General features: G+C 34.3%; 1 pseudogene; it reads right to left on the bottom strand.

Annotated features, from left to right (window-relative positions):
- Window positions 1–622: 622 nt before the first annotated feature.
- Window positions 623–1,053, bottom strand: LOC105305760 (annotated as a pseudogene).
- Between the last annotated feature and the right edge of the window lie 13,773 nt (window positions 1,054–14,826).

The raw sequence follows: 14,826 nt of genomic DNA on the forward strand, positions 1-14,826 counted from the left end.
GGGAGTATAAAGCATGTTGGGCTGTCCTGGAATCTTCCTCAGGCCACCTTGCCTGTCTACCTAAATTATCTGTTTTGTACTGGTCTCAGCCTAACAATAACCAAAGTTGTGGCTGGACCAGACTTGTGATTCTTATAATTGCAAGACGCCCTTCAGCAATAACCATGATGAAACTTTGAAGTTTCAAAAACTCTGTTACTTACAAGTTTGGAAATTACACAGCACACCTGGAGTCACAGAGTGAGGTCAAAGGTAGAAAGAGTGGGCACATATTGGCCTGGGGTTATGCTTTTATTGGGGTCCAGGGTGGGGGCCTAGGGTTTCACATGTTCACTCAATATTGGTAAGTTTAAAATATAATGCAGGAATTTAAAGCACAGGAAGAGAACACAAACTAGTAGCCCAGTGGTAAGTTATTGAAATCAACAAAGGTCTCTAAAAAAGAGGAGTATTAGTTGGGGAGGTGACCTGGCTCTTTATCTGGGCATGTGGCTAGCAATATATTCATTGCAGATAGCTGTCTTTGAAGTAAACGCTTCTCTGAAATGAATGCCTTGGCAACAAACTTAGTCAGGCACTTATATTATATAAAGAAAAACATAAACAAATGTCAGGACTTATACTACATTATCCACTGGTCCTGATCTTGTTCATTGCCTTCCATGTCTACTTCAATGACCTCTCTATCATTAAGCTACGCACTGTAATCACACATCTCGTCCATGTCCTGCATGTCCTCATCATTCTCTGAGTCTTCACTATCTTTCGCATCTTAATCATCCTCCTCTTTCATGTCATCATATTGCTCTGAAGCTGTCTTGAAAAGAAATACCAAGTTGTTGTCTTTCTCCATGATGCTCTGGAGCCAGGCCTGATGCTGCTATTCCTGTTGATGTAGCTGTCTCTACACAGGGTCCATCCAGATTAAACCACAATGTTTCAGTCACATGGGCAAGAGAGAGAGCAGCAAGGTGGACATGGCTCTAAACAGTTATTTGACCTTGACCAAGTCATTTAACCTCTAAACCTCAGTTTTCTCATCACACCAGGAGATGGCAGTCTTCAGTGGTATCTTAGGCAATGGAGTGTATATGGTAGCAGGATGATAGCAAAGGCAAATTGTTTTCAGCTTCTTGCAGAATGTTCAGTCTCAGCCCAGAGTTTAGGCACAAGGGACAGGCATGTACATACGCATAGATTCAGAAGACTTGGATGCCAGTCCTGGCTTTGCATTTGCAACTCTGCCAGCAACATGGCTTTAGACAATCATTTAGCCTATGTAAGGTTCTATTTCCTAAGGAGATGGTAAGAGGGCTTCTTCATTTAAGTTTAATGTCAAATATGTGTCACATATCACATATTTCTCTCATCAATTCTACAAGACTAACAGTTAGTCTTAATATGAGAAAACTGAGGCTTATAGAAGTTAAAGTTTCCAAAAATTTCACACCTGAAAATAGCAGAGAAGGAATTCAGACTCAGGCCTATCTAATTCCAAAGACCATTTAAAAGACAGAGTATTATTTTTCCCTAGACCAATGCAGCCTACTAATATAGAATGTTGTGAAGTTCAAAGAAATTTTTTGTAAATTCAAGAACTTTATTTAAAAAACAAAGCATTACAGAAAGTTGCTATTATAATATTTTAATTAATGTCATTTTTATTGTATTACAAAAGCAAAAAGCTCCAGCCTTTGCCCTAAAGATATTAACAGTCTGGCTGTGACAAAGCCTCAAAGAATGGATAATAAATATATTATATTATATATATTTAATCCGGTCACTTAAATATGTAGTAAGAGTGGCTAGGTTAGATTTTGTAAGAGAAACAAAGTTGAATAAATGTGTTCCTTCCCTTAAGGAAAGAATATCATACTATAGTGAAACTGATAGTTAAAGAGCTTTTTACTAAACAGGACAAAATGAATGTCAAATAGTACAAGCATCATATCGAGGGAGTACATATTGAGAGAACATAATGCTGAATGCTGACTGAGAGTATCAAGAAAGAGTTTACAGAGCATGTCACTATTAAGAGTCTTGAAATATGGGCAGAGAATGTGAGAACGCATTCCAGGCTGAGAAACAATGACAGGCAAAGGCACGGAAGCATGAAGAAGCACTTGTGAAAAAGTGTTGAATGAGGTGGTTACATCTGGGCGGGAAATGGGCCTGGGGAAGAACACTGGAAAAACTTGACCTTTAAACTATAACTATTTAGTATTATTTGAGTTTTTCTTAATGCCTGCTCTCCTGATTTTTTTCCAATTAAAAAACAAATGTCACATATAAAGAGAAAAAAGTGTTAGGTTGTGCAGTTTTCTCATCACAAAAAAAGGAATAAAATTTCCCACTGTGTGAAGTGTTAACTATAGGAGCCAATGATATAACCAAACAGGTTAGGAATAAGCAGAGGGCTTCCAAATAAAATAATCTGTACAAAGGCAGAAGGATTTGAGTTGGGCTTAAATGACAGGTTAGAGATGACTAGATACAAAGGAGGAAGAATTGAAAGAGAACTGGAATAATCTGTCATTTCAATCATGCCTCCTTGCCTGACCCAGTTTGCCTGAGTAGAATTGTGCAAACAATCCTGGAACGTCTCTGCCACCATAAGTACACATCACCTTGGTTAAGTTTAAAAAAGCATGAAATGAAGCATGTTACAATGAAATAGTGTTTTTCAATTTGGTCTTTAAAGTTCCTCCTTAACAATTTATAGCTTCTCTCCAAAAGCTTAGAACTAATTCAAGTTAATGGCATTTAAGTTCACCTTTCTTTGCTTTTTCTCTCACATTTAGTGTGAATAGTGAACTTATGAGTAGAAAATCTGGGAACTTACATTTGAATGTTTTTAAGGATATTATTATGGCATTATTAGTTTTTATGAACATACACATGCACTTAAAATAATAATAGTAGGTAATATTAAAAGACTTGAGTAGTAATATAATGAATCCAATTAAACTAGTTCCTAAGTGACTGCTCAAAAATCATACTGAAACACTAACGAAATAGTTCAAAAATAAAGGAGTATTAGTTAAGTCTAACTAAGTACTATTGGCAGGACATAGCACATTTTTATGTTTGATCAATAGCTAAGTTGATAAACTTTTAATGTATTAATAGGCAGTGTTAATTATATTTATCTTTTAAATAAAACTTCAATGTGTTGAGAAAAAATATTAATTTAATTATTTTAAGTCTCTATTTTTTCACTTTAATTATTGCATTTGTGAACCTGAATCCAAGTTTTAAAGCATTGGCATGGTTCAATACCTGTATTAGCAAGTGAGTCAGAAATTACATAAGGGCCTTACCACCTGCAAAAGGCAAACCGTCCAGATGGAAGAGAAAGTTTACCTAAGAAAACCAGCTTAGACATCTCAAAAACAATTTGTCTATATTTCTGAGGTCTAGGTCTTCCCTCAGACACCAGGAGAGATAATGAGTGTAGTTGTTCATTGGAAGAAAAATGCAGATTCAGGTCCTGATAATGAGCTAGCAGGAGAAAAGTTAGATGCTCTGAGGATTTCCTAAGTACACCCACTCAAAACTGAGAGACTAAAACATGGCTAATGGGATGCGGAATATGCACATTCTTTACTTAACAGCACCAATAGAGGAACCCCATAAAAGATGCCTTCCTCCTTCAATGTCCCATTCTGCCAAGAATCTTTTCCAAATCACTCTACAAATCCAAAGGCATCGCCCTCTATCTTTTGCATCTATAGGTCCATTCCCATGCACTACTTCATTCAAACCTGGCTCCCATGACCCCAGTGAGGTCTACAGCCCAAGTCGACTAGGTCTAATAAGGAAAACAGAGCCCCTGGCAGGTAGTTCATAAGGGACCTTAAATATAGGGAACAGTTACAAAGGTGTTTGAAGAGATGTGAAACCAAAAGGGGTGAAAAAAGAGTCCGGTCAAGATGGCAGAGCAGGTAAACACTGTGCTCGCTTCCTCTCATGACCACATCAAAATTACAACACAACTACAGATAATTACTTCACACCCCTCTCTCTAGGGGTTTTCAAAAAGACATCTGGGACCAACATACAAGGATACTTTGGACTAATATCTTTCATGAGCCTCTCTGTTTCCTTAAGTGACTGGTTTTTCTCTCTCCAAGCAGCAGCTGAGATTTGCTGCAGAGCCTGACTAATGGCAGCTGCTGAAGGCTTCCACCTAATCCTGCCAACCAGGAACCATGATCTAATCACAGATGTGGAATCTACTCTCTTTAGAACTCAGTACCCTCAGTATCCAGGAATGCCTCTGAAGTACCTGACGCCAATGTACTGATTCATTGTGGAACTGGAGGTCTTCCAGTTCTTTCTCCAAATCATAATACATTTAATGAGGATGATCATTTCTGGCCTAACATAATCAAGGCTATTTCTCATTTGCACAAAGACTGATGTGGGTCTGGATCTCTCTTCCATCATGCAGCAGAGTCATTTGTATCACATGGCCTCCAAGACAGCTCAGCACTGAGTTGCAACTTCTTACATTCTATAATGAGACAGCCACAAAGGTTATTTACCAGCTTTGATAGGAGGCAAGATCAATTACCAATGAAGCCGTGCAGTTCTTGCACCTCAGCCAGGAGCAAAAATGGAATAACAGAGCAGAGAAAAAGGACTAGCAGCACAGGTTAACCTGCACCAAGATTCAGAAATATTTAACAGCATCATGGTCCAAACCTTGGTCATAAATCTCTTGGTGGAATTGATGATTGTCTGCACTAATTCATATGTAAAGAGCATACCAACTTCTTAATCCTATCATTTGCCACTGCCCAAGCTACTCAATGGTTTAGTTTACCCTGATTATCACCTATGACTACTTTTCCTTTAAGAGATCAAGTCTGAGTCCATTTAAAAGTACACTGATATAACCTTTGGAACACAGAAGTATCATCAAGATTCTCCCTCCCCTTAAGCATCCTGATGTTCTTGTTAAACAAACAAAAATAAAATAAAAACATAAACATCGGGTTGGTGAGCTCTTTCCCCATTACAATAATAAAATATGAAGTAGCTCCTTGCATTCCTCTACCCACGATGATCTCTGACCTCTTGAACAAGAACCCATAGTTAGTAAATTAGTTTTCTAGGGCACCTATAACCTACCCATGAAGCTGAGGTATACACAATGACCTTTGAGATGTAGTGAGCCAATAAAAGCATCTAGTGATTCCATTTGATCTATGAAATGACCAAGCTCATGTAATTCTTCATGAATAAATTACTTTGTATCATTTCTTAAGAAAGACTAAATTAAGTGCTCATAGAGAATGTTGTCTCTTCTCCTGACACTCAGATTCCTTATATTTCCTCTCTGACTTTCCCCCTCATATGGCTATACCATCCTCTTCCTGGAGCGATTGTAGTCTTCATCAAGATGGTGCACTCTTTCTTTATACATGTAGATAAAACTGTTCCAGCATATTTACCAATGAATTTTCTGATTCCATGAAGCACGTAACAATATGATTTCCCAGCCTATTTGATTTTTTTTCTTTTAAAGCCAGTGTTTAGTTTCCACCAAAGTAATGCATTCATTGAGTTTAAAGACTCAAATAGTTCTAAAAGTCATATAATGAAAAAAAGTAGTCAACTACTATTATCAGATTTTTCTCTCCAGAGGAAATCAATTTCAACTCTTTTGATTATTTTATGTGGTATTTACCTTTATATTTATAAATATATTTGTATGGTTTCTTTTGTTTCCCACTTTTATTTTCAAAATTTTCAAAGCTTCAGAGCATTGGAAGAATGATACCTTCTACTAAGATTCACCAAGTGTTAACATTTTGCTACATTTGTTTTATCCCTCTCTCTCTTTTGACTGAACTATTTGGATATAAATCACACATAGTATGACACTTTACAACCAAATACTTAAGCACATATCATTTAAAATAAGGATATTCTTCCCCAAATGTCTCCTAGTTTTTGATGACACCATTTAAGGAACTCACAGGCTATAAATCTCCAACTCAGAAATCAAACCAATGGCCCAGTGGAACATATCAATTGATCATTAGAGGGTCTGTATTTCTATATTACCTAATAGCACATTCCTGGTGCATTTACCTGGACACCATAAAATTTTAATATAACTCCCTGCATTTCTCTACCTATAATATTCTCTCACATCGAAGTTATGAATTCCATTTCCGTTGTTTTACTTCAACCCTTAGAATCATATCTGCCTTTTACATCTATTAATAACGTTCAGCTGATTTGTACAACTGGTGACCTAGATGGACTTCAAATATTTTTGTAACTGTACAAGAATTGAAGTAAGCATCACCAGGCCCTGGTGTGAGATGCTCTTTGTTCTTTCCTGCAACATCCACACTTACCTTTATTCTAAAAGTAGAAGAAACTGAAAATGATGGAAGTTATCAGTCTCTATCTTAATAACTCTATCTTCTTTCACAGGCATATTCGTATCATCATTCATAAGTATGCCTATACCCCAGGCTCTAGGGCCCCTATAAAATAATGCAAGAGGAGAAACCAACATAAGTTACACAGAAAACAGGGCTTCTTTACAACCTGTTATTCCTAAGGGACCAGTAGTAAGTCTTTTTCCTTCCACAATTTAGAACACCTCTTAAGATATTAAAACACTCCACAAAGAAGTCTGACGTCTGTTGCATCTGGGAAAGAATGTGGGAACGTGGCATATGATCTATCCTATGGACCCTGAGCTTTTCCTTCCTGGAGGTCCAGCTGCTTCCTCAACATCTCTTTCTCTACATACTTAGGAACCAAAACAGGAAAGAAGATCTACAGAATAATGATCCCAAGAGTCTGAAATACATCCTCACTGAAGGCATAAGCAAGGACTTACCTGGATCTGGTCTGAGACCAGAGAAGAGGCCAAGAAGAATAAGAGATGAAATGTTTAGGCATATAAGTTGAAAATTTCAGTCTCAGTGTAAAGACCCTATTCTGGCAGCCAAAACAAGGACAAATCCTTAAGAGTGTCATATGGGCAGGAAAGTTGATCTTTGATTTTCATTTTTCTTTTGGAATGTTTGGTGACCACGTATCTCTTCTTGTTAGACTTGCCTTTTTGGCCAATAGAGGTACAAATCATTTGTATTAATGTTTGATGAGAGTGTTTTTCAATGTCTAAATTTTTTTAACATGGAAAGCTTTTGTTTGTCTCTCTTTCCATTTTTTTTAACATGGAAAGCTTTTGTTTGTCTCTCGTGAGAACCCCTGCTTACTGACAACTTATAAAAGAGCAATCAATAACTTTTCCTCACTACAATCCTTCTACTCCAAGAATTTTGGCCAAAGGTTAGCTTGGCTTTTAAGTGTCTCAACTCATGTTTCATTTTTCTTTTTATTATTATTATTTATTTTATTAATTATTTTTATAGTGACATTGGTTAATGAAATCCAGTAAGTTTCAGGCGTACAATTCAACAGTAAGGTGTATATATATATATATATTGCATTGTGTGTTCACCTTCCATAGTTAGATTTCTTTCTGTCACCACATATTTGACTCTTTTTACCCCATTTACCTCTCTCCTCCTCCTTCTTCCCCTACCCTCTCTTACCACTAGTCTATTGTCCATGTCTATGAGTCTCTGTTTGTCCTGTTCATTTTTTTCTTTTAGGTTGATATCACACATATAAGTGATATCATGTGATTTTCAACTTTTTCTTTCTGGCTTATTTTGCTTAGCATGATTATCTCGAGGTCTATCCATGTTGTCACAAATGGCAGTATTTCATCTCTTCTTATGGCTGAGTAATATTCCATTGCATATATGTACCACAGCTTCTTTATCCAATCATCTATCTTGGGACACTTTGGTTGCTTCCATATCCTGGCCACTGTGAATAATGCTGCTATGAACATCAGTGTGCAAATATCTTTTGGGGTATGAGTTTTCAAGTCTCTGGGGTAAATATCCAGTAGAGGAATTGCTGGATCATATGGTAGATCAATTCTTAGCCTTCACGGACAGAGTCAAAAAGAGAAATCAGTGCATCCCAAGCTTTCTCCACTAGAATAATTTTCTAACTTTTTTTAACTAATAAGAGGAATGCTATTTTTTATTTAGCTATTGTTTATTTCTAAGAAAAATCCAAATTTATGTCTTTCTTCCCAAAGACAACTTCAGCTCTACAATTTATAAAATTAAATATTTAATATTTTCCACAGCAAATATTGTAAACAGGATCAGAAGCTATTTTCTAAAACAAATACCTCCTAAAAGAAGTGATAAAATCCCAATTTGTTGAAGAATATAACATCTATATTTTACTTAATTACTTAAACTTAAACATACTTAAACAGAAAACAAATATATAATCTTACTTAAAACTTAAACAGAAAACGAAACGTAAAATCATCATAAAGGAAATAGCAAATAATGTTAGATTAATGAGTTCTAAATACTTACAATAGACATGGAGGAAAAAAAACTTTAAAGGTGGTCTTCACATGAAACATTATTATTTTAACTTCACTGAATTATTTCGAATCTCTAATATGGAATTCTACAGTCGTATTTCTCAAAGTGTGTTCCATGGACCAACAGTATCAAAATTTCCAATATGCATGTTCAAAATGCACATTATTGAGCTCTATCTTAGGTGCTCTCTTAATAATTTTCACTCACACTAATGTTTGAAAACTATTATGGGGGAAAATAAAAAGTAAAGTAATTATTTGAGAAGAGATTTTACAAACATAAAACAACAATAACTGTAAAAATAACAATAAATGTCCATGTATTTGGAAATAAGTGCTGAAATGTTATTTACTAATGAAACGACATGGTGTCCAAGTAGGGCGCCATTGATCCTGAGTTAATCATTGCTGAAGCTGGGTGATAGAAACATAGAGTTATTATTCTATTTTCATATATATTTTAAATCTCCCATACTGTAAAGTCTTCTAACATGGTGTTATATACTGTTCCCATTTGGCATAAGTTGACTTATCATTTTGCACATGAGGAACTAAGAGAGATTAATTCTACATGCCCTGAAATAATTTAGTTTACATCTGGTATTTAATCTAATTGTGACTTAGTTTGATCCGATTAAACACACACAAATTTGTATTTGCAAGTATTTTTTAAACAACATTCTAAGTTGCAACAGTCACTTAAAATTATGTTTTTTACCTTCTTGACATTTATCATAACATTTCCAATAGCACTTATTAATTATAACTGCTCTGATGTGACATCACCTTTCATTTTCTGATCTTTTTCTTTCCCGCATGACCCTGTCTTTCTTGAAAAATAAAGCTCTTACTTTGGAAAAGCAGCTTTAATATCTGGGATCAGTGGGAAGGGTCATGTCTCATTTATTAATGTATTAGAGTCTTTGTCCCTTTAGTCTTTTTTGAGCTGAAGAAAAATAACTTCATTTTTTTTCTGCTAGTCTCAAATACTCTGAGGCATTGAACTCTTAGCCTCTTTATGCCTGGCAACTGTCTTTTAAAGGGCTAAACTCTTCTCGGATTGGTTTATACAAGTAAAACAATTTGAAGTACATCCATAAGTTTTATGAGATCAATAGACTGGTCTACACAGGAGATGGCAGAATGGTGCTAAGAACTGCCCAAGCCACAACTTTCTTTCAAACGGTTTAGCAGTCTTTCTAGACATCAGCAAGACTGAACTAATCAATACCAATCACACTGTCGTGTAGACAAATGGTAGTTGATTAGCTTAATCAAATTTAAATTTGGAACAGTCTACAGTCATGAATACAGAAATAGCCCAAGATATTTTTTAATGTATTATAAAATGGTGTTTTAACATTTACCTCCAGTGACATTTTTAAGGGAACAGGAAGAATATTAAAAAGGAGGAATCAAGAGGACAAGAGCTTAAATGGAAGAAAATATTGTTTAAAAACCAATTAACTAATGAATACAGGCATAACTAGGCTGTTTGGGGGAAACACACTTTGCCTCCTGCTGTGATTGGATCACGTTGCCTGTGCTTAATCAGTAATGAGTGGTGATGACCTGGGCTTCTACATACATCAAATAATTTCTAGCTGAAAATATATTGCCTTCATAAAAAAGCAAAACTAAATTCTATTGCTTAGAAATGCAGTCTTTTGTGTCATAATTATAAAGCAAAACAAAAAAGTGATTCCCATAAGAGCTAGATTAGTGGTTACTTCTAATGGGAGATAGACAGTTTTAATAAGGAAGTGGTGCTCTGGGGGCTTTTGGGGTGCTGCTAACATTTTCCTTCTTGAATTGAGAAGTGGCTACACAGACGTTTATGTTTGCACAATTCATTAAGCTATATATTTATGTCATATGCCCTTTAAAATGTTATATTTTACAATTAAAAAATTTAAATGAAACAAACAACTATATGTCTGGTTTGTTAACCATGATTCTGACCAATCTGGAACATTAACTAAACCAGAATTCCAAACAGTAATTTCCATGGTTAAAAGTATTATATATATAGAAATATTATATATTTATATTTATGTATATATGTATACACACACATTTTTGTACATTATTTTATTTCTTCAGTACAGATGTACCTGAAGCAACAGTTCTGGCATCTGGTTAAATCTAGAGGAGCTCACTTTCAGCTAATATTCCAGAATGAACTTTTTGGTTTGAGTAGCATTAGATTCCAAAGCATTCCTCAGCTTTATATTCTTTTTAAATCTGACCTCACATTTCCTAATTAACTCCTTTAGGTTGTCTTCTATAAAGTCTCTCAATCAAATTACCAAGAATATTTGATGTTTTCTCACTAAACATGAGGTAGTATTATTTCTAGAAGTCTCCCCAGGTGCTCCTCAGCCCACGCTAAAACAGAGCCAAACTAAAGCTTTAAATAGCATAAGTGACTCATATGTCACTACAAAGCGGAGTAGGATTTTGAGGCCAAAAGTAGTACTCATATCCTATTACAACCTAAAATAATGCCTATTTGAATATTTATATAATTTGTTTAATTTTAGGCTCTAACATTTGCTAATAATCAATATTCATAAATTCAGTTCGATAGAATTATAAGAACTTTTAACACTTAAATGTGAGCCCAGATGCCGCCAGGGAAATCCTATCTCACCAAATCACACCAAATAAGAAACATAAAATGATGAAAACAGCAGAGAAAAAAATTAATGCTACAATTGTAATTGAAATAGGAGGTGACTAAAATGAAATAGAAGCCATTTCGTATTAGCTAAACTTGACTCAGTGGCAAGTTACACTTAGTTACTACTCGCTACCTCAGCAACATCTCCTAAACATCTAACTTGATCACTGTTTTCAGGATGTCGCCAAGCTTCCCCAGCCTCTTCAGTCCATCCTGGCCTCTCTTAGTCAACTTCTTTCAATTTTCTGCAATTCTATGCCCAAGACATTTTTTCAATCCTCCAACTCCCAACATCTAGTGTTTAGTGTTCTTTCATTCAGAACTACCTCTGGCCTAAAAAATAAAATCCTTCTGGAGCCTAGATTCAGTTTACACAAGAAAACAGTGAAAATGTGGAGATTTTAGGGTAGGTAGTGTGACCAGGCAGACGAGTAGCTGCCTCAGTCCCATTATGGAGGTGCTGGTTGCTCTGAACATGTAGATGTATGGATTGGCACAAGGAAGCCTAAATTTTTGGAATCCAAATATCCAAGAAGCAGCCACAGAAGTCTTAAACTAATTTAAATATTTGAAAAATTTTTAGGAAAAAATTCTATTTCCCCAAAATAAGACCACAATAAACTGTTGTAAACTGTTTGCTTAGAAAACAAAATATTTGTCCAAACCATCAGACAAATTATAGCTAAATTATAAAAAGTACCTTGGGTGTTATATAAGGTTGGAAACTACTGGTCCAGGGAATAAAAGGATTTAGGCTTTTTATATTCTGAACCAAATCTAACATATACAAGAACTCAATAAACATTAAACAACTACCTTTCAGAAGTGACATTATGGTGAGTAGCTGATTCTTTGAAAGCAATTAACAGGGAGTCTTAAAAGAAATTGTTGATCTTGTACCATTATAGAATGCTACTGCAGGTAGACTCCATATAATGTCAACAGAAACATTATAATGCTACTGTTACAAGCTTTACAAGATTTGGAGCAAACTGAAGTCCCAATTACTTTAGTACTGGCAATAAAGTTTGTTTATGCATGAATGTATTTGTTTATTGTTGTTAGGAATTGGTTGGTTCATTCCAGGAAGTAAAATACTTTTGCTTTTCTTTTCAAAGCTGAATAAGATGTTTCATAAAACAGACGCTGAACAGATGTGTTCTAAACAGGTTGTCTGTAAAATACGCCCTTCGATGACCTCATTCAACTGGCACTTCTGCCACACCCTTGAAATGGCTAATGTCAGAGAAGTTGATTAACTTCTCTGAACCTCTGACTGATGAGAATGATAATATAAAGTTGAAGATTAAATAATACATGTGAAAAATACATGTAAAATCATTTTTCAAACTGTAAAGACAAAATTTTTATAAAGAGCTAAAAGAATTCCTTTGTTTTGGTACTTTATGGAACCATTGTTTCCTTCATGAACTTCTATTATATTATTAGATATGCTATAATTCTGATCAAGTACAAGAGAGAATTATCAGCATGATTTGTCACCAAACCAACATGTGTCAGTTACATCAGAGTCAAAACAAATTTAAATTCCATGGATAAAGCTTGGAATCTTTATTTATAATTAGCAGGACTAAAGCCTTGCCATGTTAGACATGTAAAACTTAAATGTAAAGCAAAGAATATAGAGGTATAGACAAAAAACTTTTTTGGTAACAAATAAACTTTCATATAAATGTATTTATGATAGTTTAGCATGTAAATATTAGATGAAATGTGCAAAAACTTAAAAATTAACATTAAAATAAATTATCTTTGAAATCTGTTTAAATTAAATCAAAAATATAGTACATATTGGTTTTACAAGTTTAAAACTGCTTTTATTGCTCTAGGCTGAGTAGTATCAGTGAGAGATTGATATATTTGAATTTTTCAGACTTCTTCCTTTTATTTTTTTCCTCTGGCTCACTATCTGCTCCTAAACGTTTCCTAAAAATTGTTCTAGTCTTTTATCTCGCTGAGGGAAACAACACTGCAATATAACATTGAGAGAATTAAAGGGTCACCTACCTGCTTTATTAGAACAGAGGCTTGTGCTCAAATGTGTTGCTTCTCTAGAGCACTAAAATTACTAAAACTCATATTGTCCTTGAAGAGAAAAATAAAATACAGCAGTTGCAAATAAGTTGAAAACCGACAATTCCTGTGTTAGCGGCTCCAGGGATGTAGTAGGAAATTAACTTTTGTAATAAAGTGTTACTCATGCCTTCAAACACAGGATTACTTGTTGTGCCTCCTGGGGTTAAGACATGGATGTCACTCTCTCTTTCAAAAACTCATGCTTCTTAAAATTGTGCTGGCTTTCTGAACTTAATATTTACCGCATAAAATTATTCCTGGTGCAAATGTTTATTGGTTAGGGGATGGTAGAACACATCTGACATCACAGATATTTAAACCTATTGATTTATTCACTGGTTCAGCAAACATTTACTTGCACATATAAACCACTAGACACTGATAGGCACTCTGAACACTAGATAAGAATGTACCTTTAATGTACTTAACAGCATTGTGTGCTATGTGCAAATGCGTAACCAACTCTTAGAATGGAACATAAAATGTATAATAATAGAGACAGTTATAGAATGTTACAGAGAAGAGAAGAGTTGCTACATGTCACACAGGCATATAATTTTTTAAAAAACTTATCATGAAAGCCATATACACATCAAAACTTTTTATTTAAAGGTCTATCACAAATATGTGGAAATTAAGCAACATACTCTTAAATAACCAGTGGATTAAAAAAAAAAAAATCGAAAGAAAAATTAGAAATATCTTGAGACAAATAAAAATAAAAATACAATATATTCAAACTTATGGGATGCAGCAAAAGTGGTTTTAAGAGGGAAGTTTATAGTAGTACAACACCTACATTAAAAAAAGAGAAAAATAAAAATTAAGAACCTAACTATACCTCAAGGAACTAAAACAAGAAAAACGATCTTACCTCATGTTAGCAGAAGAAAGAAAATAATAAAAATTAGAGCAGGAATACAGGAAATATGGAATAGAAAAACAATGAAAAATAATCAATGACACTGAGTTAATTTTTTGAAAAGATAAACAAAGTCAACAACCTTTAACTAGATTTATTAAGAAAAAAAGACAAATAACATTAGAAATAAATGAGGAGACATAACTGATGCTACAGAAGTGAAAATGATCATAAGAGAAAATTAGGAATAATTATACATCAACAAATTAATAACTATTTAAAATGGAAATTAGAAAAACAATCCCATTAACAATAATACCAAAAAGAATAAAATAGTAAGGAATAAACAGCTAAGGAAGTGAAAGACTTACACTGAAAACTATAGGACTAATGAAAGAAATTAATAAGACACAAACAAATAGAGAAACATTACATATTCACAATTTGGAATATTTAATATTATAAACATGTTCATACTACCTCAAAGCAAGCCATAAATGCAATGCAATCCCTATCAAAAGCCTAATAACAATTTTTACAGGAATAGAAAAAAATTCTAAAATGTATATGAAACCACAAAAGATCCCAAATAGTCAAATCGAAGTCAATAAAGAAGAAAAAAGCAGATGTCACACTTCTTGATTTCAAAATATATTACAATGCTATAGTAATTAAAACAGTATGGTACAGACATAAACACAGACATGTAAACCAACAGAACAAAATAGAGAG

This window comes from Pteropus vampyrus, unplaced genomic scaffold (assembly GCF_000151845.1).
Source record: "Pteropus vampyrus isolate Shadow unplaced genomic scaffold, Pvam_2.0 Scaffold12, whole genome shotgun sequence".
NCBI classification, from domain to species: Eukaryota; Metazoa; Chordata; class Mammalia; order Chiroptera; family Pteropodidae; genus Pteropus; species Pteropus vampyrus.